Below are 16,342 nucleotides of genomic sequence, written 5' to 3'. Positions count from 1 at the left end.
CTACAGAAGGTTGAGCAGGGGACAGTGTGTGGTGGTGGAGGAGGAGTCTCCTTGGAAAGTGGCTGTCTTAGTGTATTTGTCAGTCAGGGAGTTTCCTTGGCTTTGGGGGGTCGGCTTTGATTTTGAAAGTAGCTAATTATTTAGCTAATTATTTAGCCTTCTAATAGTGACTTGGGTTCTATTTTTAGTTGGTCTTTTTGCAAATGTCATTGAACACTCTTTGTTTCTGTTAAAGGGTGCTGAGTGGCTTTGACAGGAGCAAAGGTAGGTCAAGTTATCAGTGAGAGCCATTCAGGACAAAGGTAGCTCAGCATAAGTCATGGACCTGGAAGGGGGCCATTGTGAGAGCTAACAATACTTATGTTCCAACTGGAAAGTTATTCTCTTTCCAGAAGGTTTATGGTGGTCATGGGACTAAGCAGGCAACCATGCTGGGTAGTGAGAGGTTCTAGTAAGACAGAAAGAGGTTTGGGCGAAGGCATGTCACGTGGTGGGCATCACAGATGCATGTCACTTCTAGGGCTCTCTGCTCTTCCTGACTGCATGGCCTCTGTTAGACAAACCTCCTGTAGGGATTCATAATTCTCCTCTCCCACACAGATGGCCAACCTAACACAATGTTACGCTTCCTCTCACTAATTAATGATTCTTCTCCACTAACTTCTACTCTGTGTAAGTGAGCCATTCCACTCCTTTCCCATTGTAAAGTAGATAAACGGAACATTGCAAACAAAGGGAGGGGGAATAACCAGTCTCTTGGTTAAGCTTGGCCTCTTTTGTCTGAATCCCATTTTTGTGTCCTTCTGCTTTGATGGGTTGTGTGGCTAGTAGGAATAAGACAATGAAGCAGATGAGTCTGAGAGGTCTGAATGTCACATAATGAATGAACAATGCAGGAGGCCTGGCTTCCGCAATCATATGACAGCATCCCTAGGCACAGAACATTCTAGACCCATGTGAGTGGTTTGGGACCACTGGGTCAAGGATAGCAACCATTTTATGTGAAGTCCAAATAAATAATGAGTACGTGCTCATGCAGAAGAAAATCTACTTAGGGTAAACCAACTCTGAGTGCTGAGGATAGGAACACGAAAGGGGATCACTGTGCTTACAGACACATAGAGAACTGAAGCTATAGGGTACTAACAGATGTCTCTACATCAGTTTAATCTGTAAATTAAAAAAATGTCATCCTTAATTTGTTTGTGAACAGCACAAAGTTCTAAAAAATAATCCCTTGAGCCAGGCAAATAACCCTCATTTCATTTCAACGTCATTAGAACACCAGTGAGATGCTCTTGGATGTCATAACTGGTAGGCCCGCATGTAGTTTAGGAGCCCGATGCATTCGTGATATTTCATTGTTATGCAGACGTTAAAGACAGTGAGCTTCTTCGTATGGTGAGTTTAATAGGTTTATATTTCTTAGTGAGGCAGTTGTGGAGATACATTTTTCAGCTCTCCCTTTCAAAAGAACCTGTTGTGAGAAGCATGGGAACGTGACAGCCTCCAGCCTCAGTGCCTCTGGGACTTTTGGGTCCCCACTCACCTCCATCCTGGGGCCATATTCTCCCAAGGCTTCTCTCAGCCAATGACTGGCTGGTGGAGCGGGGCTCTCCTGGCCTCATGTGGGGTCTCCCTGGAGGGTGCCTTTACTCCGGACTCCGCAGCAGCGTGGCTGAAGCTGTCTCTAAACTGCAGTCAAGTCCGAAGCTCTTCTTGTCCAATCCTGCCTCATCCTGTCTCCTCGATCGTCAGACCTGCATCGAAATAGGAATGCTTTCCACTCTTACTCCTGCTTCCTCATTCTCCACAGGCATCTCCCTGGCAAATCACTCATATGACTGATTCCATCCCGGCATCTGTTCCCAAGAGAATGCAAAGTGACTAACTAAGAAAAACTAGAAAGGTTCCCCATTGGACTCTTTTGGACTCCACTGATCATTAAAGGTGGGTCTTTTTCCAGGAGTGAATGGTGACTCAGTTTGACTCAACATTCAAGTGATAGTGAATGACCCATTGCAGCTACATATAACGGAACTTGGGAACAGTAAGGGGCATCTCCAATGGGCTAGAAATGCTTCATCTAGATTTAACACAGGCAAGTCATGCAGATCTTAAATATGACAGATTATATATATGTATATATTTCTCCAAACCTAGAAAGCTCTTAATGATTCTTTTAAGCTTAAAACATTGCATGACTCATGCCAGATTAATTCTTCTCAAGGATTTTAAAAATCTGTTTTTATGTGTGATTTTCCTTTTCTAACAATGCAAAGTAATTCACCCCAGTTAAGAGAATAAATAGGCACAAAGTATGTCTCCCTACACTCTCCCTTTTCTCCCTAGTCTCCTAATCTAGATGAAACTGTCTGGCAAGGTCTCTAATTTACCAGCTAAGAATACTTACAGAACTTAAAAGGAAAGAGGGTTTTGCCTCTTGGAACTGCTAGAAACCACTCCCTCTGTCTGCATCCCCCTGCCCACAGCTGGTTACCTGGCACAGCCCATCTCGTCTCTCATGTCTACATAGATGACTCTCCACAGGAGACACCCGATTTGATCCTTCATCCGAGGTAGCCCCCTCCCATTTTTCCTTCTTGGTTTGTCTAAATAAAATTATTTTTATTTAGGGGCGCCTGGGTGGCTCAGTGGGTTAAAGCCTCTGCCTTCGGCTCGGGTCATGATCCCAGGGTCCTGGGATCGAGCCCCACATTGGGCTCTCTGCTTAGCGGGGAGCCTGCTTCCCCCTCTCTCTGTCTCTCTACCTGCTTGTGATCTCTCTCTCTCTATCTCTGTCAAATAAATAAATAAAATACTTAAAAAATTATTTTCTTTATTTGCTGCCTTAGTAATGAAGGGAATGAAGATTAAAACATAGAGAGATCCCATTTCCCAACCACCAAGTTGGACACAATTAAAAAGAGCAACACTATCAACTCTACATAGCAACATGGACCTCCAGAGCCTTTTAACTGCTCATGAGGACACAGCGATCTCAGAAAACAGTTTGTTGAAGCTTCGTAGATGTGAAGATGTGTCAAATTTTGGACTCAGCCATTCCTATTGTATACTCTCTAAATAAATTTCAGCCCCGTCTCCAAGATCCTGAAAAGATGCATAGCTGTTTTCACTGTAATATGAAAAATGGGAGAAAGACCCAATCCCATCAACTAGAATGGATGCATTGGTTAATTTAATTTTATGATGAGATATAATAAAGCAATGACCATAGACCACAATGAATGTTTATGAGATTTAATATTATCAACATGATACTGAGCCAGAAAGCAAGTCAAAGAATACACACAGTATATTATTCCCTCTACTTAAAGTTCAAAGTATGCAACTCAAAGTGTTATCTTCTTCAGCCGTATATTCCCATCAAGTAAACTATGAGGAGGAACAATGGGGATAACCAACAGGATGGGAGTAGAGATGGACCAATAAAGGTCTGCGAAGACATGGCTGAGTTTTCTTTCTTAGGCAGAGGAGTTATGCATGGGTGTTCCTTTATTTTTATCCCTTATGTCTTCTGCATAGCTTACACCCTTCATTTTGTAAGCTTTAAAAATAAAGCAAAATAATAAAGTCAACCAAAAACTAGGGAAAAGGAATGTAAGTAATAACAACACCAAAAAATAAGACCTATCTGCTAGAAAGTATTATGCAGGGCACAGGAAACATTCCAGGGGCTGCTTTGTGGACCAGAATCAAAGCTTTATTTCATAACATCTTAAGAATTTAGTGAGATTTTTAGCTTTTGAAATAGTGTTTCTCTGCTGCTTCCCTGTTACCCTGTTGACAACAAGCCAGTGCCAATACAAGTACTTCTGATGGTGCCTAAACTTAAAATGCAAACATAAAATTCTATTTCTTCCTTGATACATGCCCTGTGACTCTTTTTTTCTGGAGTTGGACTGTGGTTGTCTCCATACATATGGATCTCATGCTGTGATGTGGCTACCCTGGGACCCTGGGATGTTGTGGCAAAGCCTCTTAGAATCTGTGACCCTGAGAAATAGATGGGAGAATGGAGTCCACAAGAGCTGAAAGGCAGTGGTGCGTCAGACCAAACATGTGTGGCCTCAGGCCAGTGGCTCTCTGGGTTAACAACCTTGGGGCATATGTACAGTAACCAGAAAAGATTTTGTTTCATTTGGTTTCATTTGGTTTTAAGATTTTTTTTTATTTGAGAGAGAGAGAGAGAGAGAGAGAGAGCATGAGCTGGAATGGCAGAGGGAGAAGGAGAGAGAACCTTCAAGCAGACCCCTCTGAGCACAGAGACCGACTCGGGGCACAATCCCACGACCATGAGATCATGACCTGAGCCAAAACCAAGAGTCAGATGCTTAACCAACTGAGCCACCCAGGTGCCCCTAGAAAAAGTACTTTTATGGAGCTAAAATACACATTACTGAAAAGAAAATGAAAATATATAATTGTGCTCAAAGAATTATAAATAGAATTTTTATACATATAGTAGAAATGCAGTAAAACAATTCTCTATATGTGTTTGTACAATATGCTCCTTTTTCATAGCCCAACTATGGGGATTGTAGATATTAATGTTGAATAGCCAGAGTGATAGTATCTTACAGGGCATTGATACTCCCCCTCCTCATGGCCCTTTCCAGGGGTTCCTCTCTGAAGTGTTACCCAAAACCTCCTCCTTTGATGCAGTGGTATTTCCTAGGCCTGGTCCTCACCAAGCTCCTCCTGATGTCATCCTCCATGGTCTCAGCTTCTGTAGGGGTCAGGCCATGGGGAGTTAAGGGCAAACAGGACAGCTGAATAAAGGGCATGAGTAAAAAGAAACAGTCAGATGACTGCACTCTAGAAATCTAGAAATTGGGCTGTCTCTGACCGTAACACGGGGAGGACTGAAGTACATAGAAGAAGGGAAAGATGATGAAAGTTGTCTGCAGTTGGAGAGGACAGCAAAATGCCTCAGAGGCCCCAGAACCTCCCTCAGGACTGAATTGTGAGACAGTAAGACAGCAGGTCAGGCTGAGCCTGCAGGTCATTCTGTGCAGACCCCTTCCCACCTCACCCCTTTTCTCTTAGTTATTAATTTTCTCAGTTCACATTTTTATTTGACAGAAAATTTGCTCTTGCAGCAGAAATGAAAAACAACTCAAAATGTTTTCAGAAACATGAAGAAATAAGAAGAGAGACACACATCCTCACTGGGGGAGTAAGGGAAAATTTGTTTCAATCCTTCCCTTCTCCTGAGAACTTCTCATTTGAGCTCCTTCAAGTCCTGATCCATCAGAACGGCCCCTGTGCCCACAGCCCTTCACACAGGCTCTGCCCTTCTCATCCTTGAACCCAAGGAATGGATGGACCAGCCCTCAGCCTCACGCCCTTCACCTCAGCTCTTCTACGATCTGGACACTGGCAAGACTCCGACAATACCACATTTCTCAAGAGGAGCCAGGGAAGGCTGTTCCTAGACCTGCCTGATCATAGAGAACCTGTGTGCTCTGAGTGGTATTGAACCCACTGTAAAACAAAACAAAACAAAATAAAACAAAAAAAAATACATGAGTCATTAATGTCCCATCCAAACTCCTTCCACTTCTTTCAGAAAATCTTTCATAATGATGTAAAAAGAACCCGTTTTAAAAACCTGGTTTACTGGAGTGTTTTTGTTTTGCTAGATGTATGACCTCACTGTTCATACTACAAAGACAGAATTCTTCCCTTTGAGACTGGCCTCTCAGTCAGCACCCTGATCTGTCCTGATGATGTCCTGGTAACTAAACGTCATTCTTGAAAACAATGGGGACTTTTTCCTCCACTGGTCCAGTAGTTTGGGGGTGGAGACAGGGCACTTGGTTTTCTAAGAAAAGATGCTGTGCTTTGAGAAGCGCTGCTTTATAGGATGCCCTGTATATTTCCATCCTTGTTACTATGATGCTAGTCACATGGAGTCATTAGAATCATTCCTGATAACATAACTGAAGAGAGATAAGTTAGAAGAAATCTCACTCCCTCTAATTGCTCGATCTTAAGTTGTACCCTCATCTACACAACTGCTGGTCAAGAGAATATAAATGGACCCCTTACCTCTAATCGTCTGTCGTCAAGAATTACAAGCATGCAGTTTGAATGAACGAGAGATCCTTGTGCAGCCCTTCAATAATTAAGATGCCAGGTGTTGCCTTGACTGTGATGTCCTCGTGGCAGAATCCGAGCTCACCCACACCCCCAGAGGTTGGTGGAGTGACAGCTGCTGCTGAAAGCACTTCTCATTAGCCCTTACCTGTAGCGTGCTTGGATCATGATGCAATACTTAAAGTCCTCTTGCCCGCTCCTGGTCTGATTGAACTCCACTTAATTCGAATATGTAGTTTATACAAAAGTCATACAGACTTAAAGGATAGGACTTTTTCCTGTAGGTTCAAAGATGAGGATCCCTTGAGAGACCTGATCACTCCCAGGACTGGAGACTGGCACTCCTTGGCCCCAGGTGCTTTCTGGCTGTGTGCCAGAGACACCAGGACCTTACTACGTGGCATGTTGGTGGGGCAGCTCACAACATGGCCGCTGGCTTCTTCCAGAGCAAGTGCTCAAGAGAGGGAGGGCCAGGGGCATGCCGACATAATGTTGTCACCTACCATGGCAGTGCTGTGAGTGCTGTGTGTGTGCTTCTGCTGTGTATTTGTTAGAAGCAGATCATTCAGCCTAGCCCAAGTCTAAGACATGGGGGGAATTCAGGGGGTGGGAACACAAGCAGGTAGGGGTCATTGGGGTCACTTTCGAGGCCGCCTTCCACAAGGACATTTTTGAAATGCTTCCTAAATTCACAACATGAACTAGTCTCCTCCATGTATTCTTCATAAAGTCTCTTTAGTTAGTTTTAACATTAAACCAACATACACTGTGACTGACCTTAATTATTGGCACATTATAATAATTTGGGTAATGCAGTTGAAATTTTTGATTACTTTAAACTTAACAGTTGGTCCCCTGGTTTTCCTATAGAAAAGTTTTAAAGATTTATTTATTTATTTTAGAGAGAGAGAGAGAGAGAGACCCCACACACATGAGTTGGTGGAAGGGCAGAGAGAGAGATAGAGAAGCAGAGTCAATCCCCACACAGAGTCCGGCGAGGGACTCCATCTCATGACCCTGAGATCTTGACCTGAGCCAAAATCAAGAGCCCAGTGCTCAACTGACTGAGCCAGGCACTCCTAGAGTTTGTTTATATAGAAGATTTTAAAAAAAGGTTTAAAGGCCAATTAACTTACATTTTTACTTTTTGTATCTTAAAATCAGAGAAGAGCATTGTTCGTTTTACTTTAGGGTGATGAAGGGATCATCAGAAACTTTCTTATAGGATGTATTTGCTCACAAAACATTTATTTCACATGGTACAGAAGAAGCTCGAGGTGTTTTCTGGGAAGACAGGTCTGTTCCTTCTTCCTGGGCTTGGGTCACTCAAAATATGTCCACCACTGGGGAAATTGCAGGCCCAGGGTTAGACGTCCCCCATCTGGGCTCCCATGAATTGAATCCTGGTAGCAGTGAGCAGAGAGGAGAGATGGCATAGGGACAACTTCCTGCCTGTGAACACATGCGTGCCCTTGAGCATCTCCTGGGCCACATGAAACTTCAGTTTCCACTTTCAGCAGAGTAGGGACTAAGGTTAGACAGTCTTACTACAACCCCAAGAACACATGTGATTAAAGACAAATTCGCATTCATAAAAATGAAAACATTTTGAATTTCAAGAACACCATTAATAAGTGAAAAACAAGTCCTAGATGGGAAGAAAAAATGTTGAAAACATATGTATGATAAATTATTTGCATCCCAAATAGATTCTAAAATCTTGCAGCTCAATTAGTCAACTAATTGACTAATTTTTTTTCCAATTTATTTATTTTCAGAAAAGCAGTATTCATTATTTTTTCACCACACCCAGTGCTCCATGCAAGCCGTGCCCTCTATAATACCCACCACCTGGTACCCCAACCTCCCACCCCCCCGCCACTTCAAACCCCTCAGACTGTTTTTCAGAGTCCATAGTCTCTCATGGTTCACTAGTTGACTAATTAAAACACATTTTACTGCCTTTTTGTCAACAAGACAAAAAGGCAGTAAAATATAAGCTAAAATTTTGAATAGACATTTCATCAATGCATATTTATATAGAATGGCCAATGAGCCCAAGGCAGAATTCTCAATATTATTACCCATCAGAGAAATGAAAATAAAAACCACAATGAGATGTCACTTCATAATCATAAGGATGACCACAGAAAAAAAGACAGGGACACCTGGGTGGCTCAGTGGGTGAAGCATCTGCCTTCTCAGGTCATGATCCTGGGTTCTGGGATCAAGCCCCACATTGGGCTCTCTGCTCAGAGAGGAGTCTGCTTCTCCCTCTTCCTTCTGCTCCCCAGCTTGTGCTCTCTTTCTCTCTGTCAAATAAGTAGATAAAAATCTTTAAAAAAATAAAGTGAAAAAAATATAAGTCAAGAATGAGTGTTGGAGAAGCTGAGGAGAAATTGAAACCCTCATTCATTGCTCATGGGAACACAAAAAGGTGCAGCCACCGTGGAAAACAATCTGTCAGTTATTTGAAAATGAACATGTAAATTTACTAGATCACCCAGCAATGACTTTCCTGAATATCCATCCAAGATAAATGAAAATATGTGTCTGTACAGAGATGTGTGCATGAATGTTCCTGGCAGCATGATTTAGAAGAGCAAAAAGTAGAAATGATCCAAGTGCACATCCATCCTGCCATGGAGATGAACCTCAATACATACCAGGCTAAGTACATTTGTAAAAAGCACAGATTGTGAAATTCCATTTATATGAAATGTCTGTAAAAGGCAAGCCTGTAGAGACAGGAATTACATTAGCCCTCACTTCGGCTTGGAGTGGGAATGAAGCCAACAGCACAGGAGTGTGAGCCTCTTTGGAAATGCTTTCAAACGGGATGGTGGTCATAGTGACAGTCCTCCAGAGTGACTAGGCATTACTGAGTTGTATGCTAAAATTCGGTGCCTTCAGGATGTCGATACATCTACTGGCTCTGGATGCTGTGTTAGCTAGGTACATATGAATGTGGTAAAAAATGAAGTAGTAAGGGTCAGCACTGCTGTGACGAGGGACATCAATGTGCTTGATGTATGGGGACCAGTCAATGAATTGCTGTTGCCTTAATTTCTGATTCAGTCATTATTTCAGCTTCTTACCTATTATGCAAGACTGTGATCTTAAAAACCAGTCCTGGATGTATATTCAAAAAATGGAGGGGATGCCCAGGGGGCTCAGTCCATCAAGCATCCAGCTCTTGATTTCTTTTTTTTTTTCAATTTATTTATTTTCAGAAAAACAGTATTCACTATTTTTTCACCACACCCAGTGCTCCATGCAAGCTGTGCCCTCTATAATACCCACCACCTGGTATCCCAACCTCCCACCCACCCCCCCGCCACTTCAGTCTGAGGGGTTTGAAACAGCTCTTGATTTCTGCTCAGATCAGGATCACAGGTCATGGGATCCAGCCCTGCCTTAGACTCTGTGCCCAGTGGGGAGTCTGCTCGGGATTCTTTCTCCTTTTCCCCCTGCCCCCTGCCCCCCCCACGCCCCTCTCTCTCTCTTGCTCTCAAATAAATAAATGAATCTTTTTATAAAAATAGAGTGCTAACCCACACTTTTTGCCATATTCTTGTGCTACTTGGATAAAAAATATGAAATTTGTGTATTATCACCAACCGATGGAATTATGCCCATGATTTAACTAAATCTTATCAGTATTTGAGATTATTTTCCCTAAATTCCAATTCATAAAGTAAAAGCTCAGCCATTTCTGTTAGAAGTTTTCACTTCACAGTGAAACCAATTTATCTAATAGTATTTGCATCAGCTGAATCTTAGGAAGCCATACATTTTTAAAACTTTGGTGATTTTCTTTTAAAATGCTCTTGTGAAATATAAAAAAAAAACTTTTAGTTTACAGTCTATAATTAGAGATACAACCAAGAAAAGAAATAAAAACCCAAACCCCAATAGCAGAATGAATTTTACAGGCTAATTAGAAACTTTGAGAGCCTTAAATTTTAATTAACACTTTCCATATGCAAATTAACTGTAAAAAGTGGTTGTATTTTGTGGCCCTTCTCTCTGTAAGAAGTATACTTTAAATAGTGAATGTAAAAAAAACCAAAATGGGGAAAAATGTTTGCCACAAAGGAGAATGCCACGTGGAGACAGGGGCAGAGATGGGAGTGATGTATCAACAGTTCAAGAGGGGCGCCTGGGTGGCTCAGTGGGTTAAAGCCTCTGCCTTCGGCTCAGGTCATGATCCCAGGGTCCTGGAATTGAGCCCCGCATCAGGCTTTCTGCTCCGTGGGGAGCCTGCTTCCTCCTCTCTCTGCCTGCCTCTCTGCTTCCTTGTGATCTCTCTCTGTCAAGTAAATAAGTAAAATTTTAAAAAAAAAAAAGTTCAAGAAATGTCAAGGGTTGCTGGCAGCCCCCAGAAACCATGAGAGAGTGTGGAGCTAATGATTGCCTCAGAGCCTCCAGAAGGAACAGCTTGCCCTAACCCTATCAAAACCTTAACACTTCTGTTCAGGCACCAAGTTTGTGACTGTTTGTTATGGCAGCGCCTGAGGAAAGTGGCTTCTGAACTGGGAAGGAAGAATGGATGTTAAGGGGGATTCTGGTGACAACTCGGGAAGAAGCACGGCAGAGAAAGTTTCTCATTGTGAACATCGAGTTGTTGATGACCAGAATCTTGGCATAAATACAAATATTAAAGGTGCTTCTGGTGAGGTCTTAAAAGGAAAGGAGGAACATGTTATCCAAAATTGGAGAAAAGGTCATCTTCGTTGCAAAGTGACAGAAAACACAACTGAACTGTGTTCTTTTGTCCAGTGAAAAACAATTTACAAGTGGCAAATATGGAGAGGTGTAGTTGAGATTTAGCTGAGGAGATCCTGAGGATAACTGAAGAGATTTCCAAGCAGGACTCCACTCAGCTTGTAGCAATGTGTGCAGAAGGAGATAAATTGAAGAGGGGTTGCTCAGCAAAGACAGACTAGCGCTTGACTGGGTTAGTCCCAAGCCAATCCTAGTTGGGAGTGGGAAAACAAGGCCATCCATGGCTGATGAGGGATGCTCAGGAGAGAGGGCCAAGGTGAGGCTGGGCAACCTTCTGCTGAAGACATGAACTGGGGCCCCATGGACCCACTCAAACATCTCAGCAGAGCCAGGAACAGAGATGGGGTTTGGCCAGAGGGGTCTAAAGGCATGGGTGCCCCACGATGTACACCACAGACCAGCACAGTTTCACAGAATGTTGTATCAGCAGAAACACCACCAGCTTCTCCTGAAGGAACAGAGACAGGAATAAATGGAGGGAGGCTATCCAAAACCTGTGAGATTCTAGAAGCAGGAAGTGGGCTTCCAGAGCTACCTGCGGGAAAACACAGGCTGTCCTTCAGGAACAAGGAAGAATGACTCCAAAGACACACATGTGGACATGGAGACAGAGGTCAGAGAGACTCAAGGCCAGGCCAGCGGGGCCACCCCAAAAGCCCTGGGGACAAGGCACCAAGACTCAGAGGATCTTCCAAGCCTTAATGGAACTTGCTCTGCTGAGTTTGGACTCACTTGGTGACCCCTCTATTCCTTTAAGTTTCCCTCTATGGAAAATGGAATGTCTATCCTGTACCTGCCTTACTATGCTATTCTGGAAGAAGATAGCTATTTTCTCTCTTCACCGGTCCATGGATGGAGTCTTTCTGAGTGTGGCCTCTACTCAGAGTCATACTCCTGCCTGACGTAGATGATTTAGAGGATGAGATTTGGAACTTACAGATGATGCTGGAATGGGTTAGGACTTTGGGGAACGTTGGGATAGGACAAAGGCATTTTGCACGCAGGACAGGGGGCCAAATGTTCACTACCTGGTAGGCAACGTCACTCTCTGCTGTTCAGAGTTTTGTGAAAATTTTTTGGTCTATTTCCAAATAGGTTGGAATTGGCTTGACTAAAGGACCTCACCACTCACTAAAACAAAAACAGGAGATCAAAACCTGTTGGTGTTTTAACTGGGATCCCTTTAAATGTATATATTAATTTAGGAATAACTGACATTTCAATTACACTGAGTATATCTCACAAAATCTGTTGTTTAAGACAGATTTTCCTGGTCAAATTATTATTGATTCCTTTTCCCTTCTACCCATATTCCTTGAAAGACTTCTCTGCATCTGTCAAGTCTATTCTTTTGTCATCTTAATTCTAGGTACTTCAAAAGATACAATGTAGAATTACTGATTTTGCTCACAAACTGTCTATAACTTCATAGCGAAGATAAGAAGTCTACACTTATAATTCAGATCTGAGAGATTAAGTAGTAAGAATCCAATGAAAACAGAAAATCTTCTTCAGGATCTAATGGGCCTAGAAGCAAAGCACTCCTCTTTCGTATTTTCTGTACTATTTATTAGATTAATGCACCAACGGACAGTGGAAAGTGGGAAGAATAGGGACTTTGGGACAGGCAGATCTGAGTTCATCGCCCAGGAGCAGAGCTTCCAAATCTTGGAAGTAGCTTTCTTGCTCACATAGTGGAAATACTGTCTTCTTTTTAGAGCTCTTATGGAGATAAAAAGAAATAGTCTTCATAAAATATCTATTAAGTAACGCTTGCCTTTTAAATTGTACTGTCGCTTCTGATACACTTTGGGTCTAAAGTTCGATGAGTCCCTCAGAGTGGACAGTCCAGGAAGGAAATGTATTTACTGAAATGTACTTTGAGAGCTGTGCATCTTAACTTAGGTCATGTTTGTTACAGATGGAAATTGTACATCCTTTTTTAAAGTTATTAAATATCACTCAAAATTTCAAAGCATTAGTTATCATTACTAAAAAGAAATTGAATAAACAGAATGAAGAAGACTTACCTTGTGTTGAATAGAAGTTTTCCTCACGTAGGCTTTGTACATGACTTCAAAATTTCTTGTCATATCTTTTGATTTTTTGTTATTGATCTTGTGTAAATGAGGTAGTTTCTTTCATGTTTCTTCTCAATGGTGGTTGATTATAAATGTATCTTTTCATAGTGCACTTCAGTCTAGAATAGAATTCTGCAAAACAGGCAAAAGTGACACAATTATAAATGCAGATTTTCTTCTGCAACTCAGCCCAAGTTAATGTGGACTATTAATCCATAGCTTCTTATCAGAAGTCCATTAAGGGTGTAGATGTCTGGAATATAATTATGCTGCAGCTCTGCGGATAATTGTAGAACTATTGATCTCCCGTTATTCTTCTTATTTTATCTCCTTAAATTGTTATGAATTTAACCATAAGTCCATGGCTCTCCAAAAGATAACTTATTGCTGACAGTGCTGGGCAGGGTGTGGTAATTTCTTAATGAATTGTTTCTGAGGAACACAGACGTCTTGAGACTTGATTTGCTAAAGTAGCAGATGGAAAGGGCAGCTCTTCTAAATATTAGTTTCTGGTGGGAAAAGCCAAATTAAAACTGTAATAGACAAAATTCACATACCATAAAATTCACCCACTTAAAGTGCACGGTGTTCTTCAAGTACTTACAGGGTGCGAAACCACCACAACACTCTAATTTGAGAACATGCTCATTTCTTTCCCAAGGAAGTTTACACTCATGGGCATGTACGCCATATCTTCTATGCTTCCCCCTGTCCCGTGTTCACTATTACTCCTTAGTAATATTATTAGCACACTTTCTGTCTCTGGACATTTTCCTCTTCTGGAAACTTGGTGCAAGTGGAATCATAGAACATACGATCTTTTTTTGACTGGATTCTCTTGCTTGGCATTGTATTTTCCAGGGTCTGCCCACATGGTAGGATACATCAGTACTTCTTACACTGAATATTTCACTGGATGGTATACTGTATTTTCTGTATGCCTTCAGTAGTTGATGGACACTGGGTTGTTTCCACTTTGGGGCCCTTATAGGCAATGCTAATGTGAACATTCGTGTGCAGGTTTTCCTGTTGACCTCTGTTCTCACTCCTCTTGGGGACACGTTTACCAGTGGGGCTGCTGCATCCTGTGATAAATCTGTGTTTAACATCCCGAGGAACAAACTGTTTTCTGAAGCAAATGCGTCATTTTATATTCCTGCTGCAATGTATAAGGGATCTCATCTCTTCATACCCTCACCAACACCTGCTTCTTTCTTTTTATTTTAGCTATCCTAGTGTGTCTCCAGTGGTATCTCATTATTGTTTTATCTCATTATGGTTTGCATTTCCCTAATGACTAATGATTTTGCACATTTCTGTGTGTGTGTGCCAGTTACCATTTGTATATTTTCCTTGGAGAGAGGTCTATACACATCCTTTGCCCATTTCCCATTGGTTTAGTTATCTTATTATTGACTTGTATGAGATCTTTACATATTCTGGAGAGAAGTCTCTTTATCAGATATATGCTTTGTAAATATTTTCTCCCATTCTGTGGTTTGTCTCTACTTTATTTAATAATACTAATTATTTGATAGCAGCCCAAAGGTTTTTAATTTTGATGAAGCCCAATTTACCTCTTTCTCTTTACTTCTTTTGTGTGTCATATCTAAGAAGTCATTGCCTGCCCCAATCATGAAGATATATTTTTATGTTTTCTTCTAAGATAAAGATATTAAATTTAATGTGTCCTCTAAGACAGTGTCCTTGGATGTGTCCTTGGATGTTAGCTGATGATGGAGAGGGGTTCCTCCAGGAGGAGGGAGCCATCCCTGGGACAGGGAGCTGCATCCATGGGGAGGGAAGCCCTGTCAGTGGCAGGAACAGTGGTGGAGGTGAGGAAGCAGATAGGAAAGGAAAGGACTCTGCCAGGCACAGGTCAGAACCACCAGTGGTCACGACCTCAATTTTTATGAAGAGGAATTTTAAGATTATGCTTGTTGACTCAACATTTGTTGAGCAGTCCGGAAAACTAATTAGAAAAATGTGCTGTGACCCACCTGGTGGGGTTCCCTTCAATAGGCAGCTGAGGAAGGGGGATGAGAACTCCAGGTAGGTTGCAGAAAGCATTCTCCCCAGGGAAGCCCAGAGTGTGAGACCCCAGAGTGCAGGTGTGAGGGGTCTCCACACCCCTTCCTGCTTACTGTGGACACATCTAGGCATCCTCACTGTGCTCCAAGAGCCTGTCCCTGACCCAGATGCTCAGGCAAGTGAGGGTGGGGGCAGATGGTCCCCTAGGCACCCCCTTAGTTCCTTCAGCTAGCACAGATGCTTGCCTGAATGGAGTTGAATCCCCATTCCCACTTCTCAATGCTGTCACATTCAGACTTTGGTGGTGTTAATTACAAGTATTTCCAATATAGGAAGCTGTGCTAAAATGGTAAGGAAATGAACTTGAAGCACTTTGGAAGTAAAAGTACCAAGACTTTAACTCCTCATTTACCAAAGTTGGGGTTTTGAAGGGCATATGTTTCTGCCTAAATCATTTTGTATTTCCCAAATATTTTCCTATAACCGTGAAGAACTTTTAGAATCAGAAGCAAGGTTTTAAAAATTATAGATGGGGAAAATCCATATTACTTCGGAGTTCTTGATCTTTTAGCAAAAAGCCAAATCAGATGGAAGGGACCAGATCCCCACCTGGGACTGAATGGGGCTCACATTTCAGTGTTTGCCATATAACAGTTTACAGGTCCCAGACTCCACCATGGCCAAGGTACCAGTGTCGGGCACTTGCAGGACTGAAACTTGGACCCCCTCTTTGGATTCCAGATCCCACTTGGTAGGTTTTCCCAAGTCAACATTCCCGTCCTGACCTGAGTATGTCTTACTTGTCGGTGTGGAGAGACTGTCAGGCGTGGTGCCCACCCTGGGCAGAGGCCAGGCCCGAAGGCAGTTCTGGTCCAGGAACAGCGACGGCGGGGATGCTGGTGTCACACCAGACCACAAAGGGTAAGGGAACTAGTCAGCACCGACTGCTCTGCTCTATGGAGACACAGCCCACCTCCTGCATGCTTGCTGCAGCGGAGACTGACTCGGCTCCCTCGAGCCTATGGCCCATGAGCTATTCCAGCCATTCCAGCCGGACTGTCCTGACACAGGGGCGGCCTCGCACCTGCCGCAGGCTCAAGTGAGGAGCACGAGAGATGTCGTGCACCCCTTTGTAAGAAAGATGTCATTCTTACAGTAAATCAATGACATTTTTTTCTGTACTTCATAGCATGAAAAATATGTGAGTATAGAGAAGATATCGGCATTATTGACCCCCTTCTCATTATTTATATTTGCTTTTCTCTTTTCTTATAATATTTTATTTATTTATTTGACAGACAGAGATCACAAGTAGGCAG

The 16,342-nt window shown here is 42.5% G+C and overlaps 1 protein-coding gene across 3 annotated transcripts in view; it reads left to right on the top strand.

Annotated features, from left to right (window-relative positions):
• The window catches only part of LOC122900622 (protocadherin-15-like), a 213,162-nt gene extending 197,379 nt beyond the window's left edge, over positions 1 to 15,783 (top strand). For 2 of the 3 annotated variants that reach the window (XR_006383275.1, XR_006383274.1), the window contains exon 7: positions 15,678 to 15,758. The gene's annotated coding sequence lies outside the window, so the exon portion shown is untranslated. The other variant, XR_006383277.1, reaches the window with a different exon arrangement.
• The last annotated feature ends 559 nt before the right edge of the window (positions 15,784 to 16,342 follow it).

The sequence above is a fragment of the Neovison vison genome, chromosome 2, assembly GCF_020171115.1.
Source record: "Neovison vison isolate M4711 chromosome 2, ASM_NN_V1, whole genome shotgun sequence".
Lineage (NCBI taxonomy): Eukaryota > Metazoa > Chordata > Mammalia > Carnivora > Mustelidae > Neogale > Neogale vison.
The sequence above is the reverse complement of the archived record's forward strand: the minus strand, read 5'-3'. Positions and strand labels throughout refer to the sequence as shown.